This window comes from Galendromus occidentalis, unplaced genomic scaffold (genome assembly GCF_000255335.2).
Source record: "Galendromus occidentalis unplaced genomic scaffold, Mocc_1.1 scf7180000077474, whole genome shotgun sequence".
In the NCBI taxonomy this organism is placed as follows: Eukaryota; Metazoa; Arthropoda; class Arachnida; order Mesostigmata; family Phytoseiidae; genus Galendromus; species Galendromus occidentalis.
This window is the reverse complement of record NW_003805462.1, coordinates 163,013-163,367: the sequence shown is the minus strand read 5'-3', so window position 1 is coordinate 163,367 and position 355 is coordinate 163,013.

Here is a 355-nt window from a genome sequence, read left to right as displayed (position 1 = left end):
CGTTGTCCTCCGTCAAGTTGAAATTCGATTCACCATTGTCATCATGCATATACCAGATATTTCCCCTCGGCGGTGAGATGTGTTCCAGTTTCCGGCCAGAATTGCTGTCATCGGCCACTTACCGTCCCATACCCCACGGTACCCGCGGCGTCCCCGTTAAACTGGGGTTGTATGAAATTGTGAATGAACTGTTTCGGGGACATCGTATCCGAACAGCACTTTCCGGGGGACTGCCCACGTTTTCTCCTCCGAGGAATCATAGCGAAGAAGCGATCGCTGCCTTTGGGTTTTTCCAATGATCTACATATACTAGGAAGCTGATAGATCGCTTCGGGCACAGGCAGGCGCGTGCCCA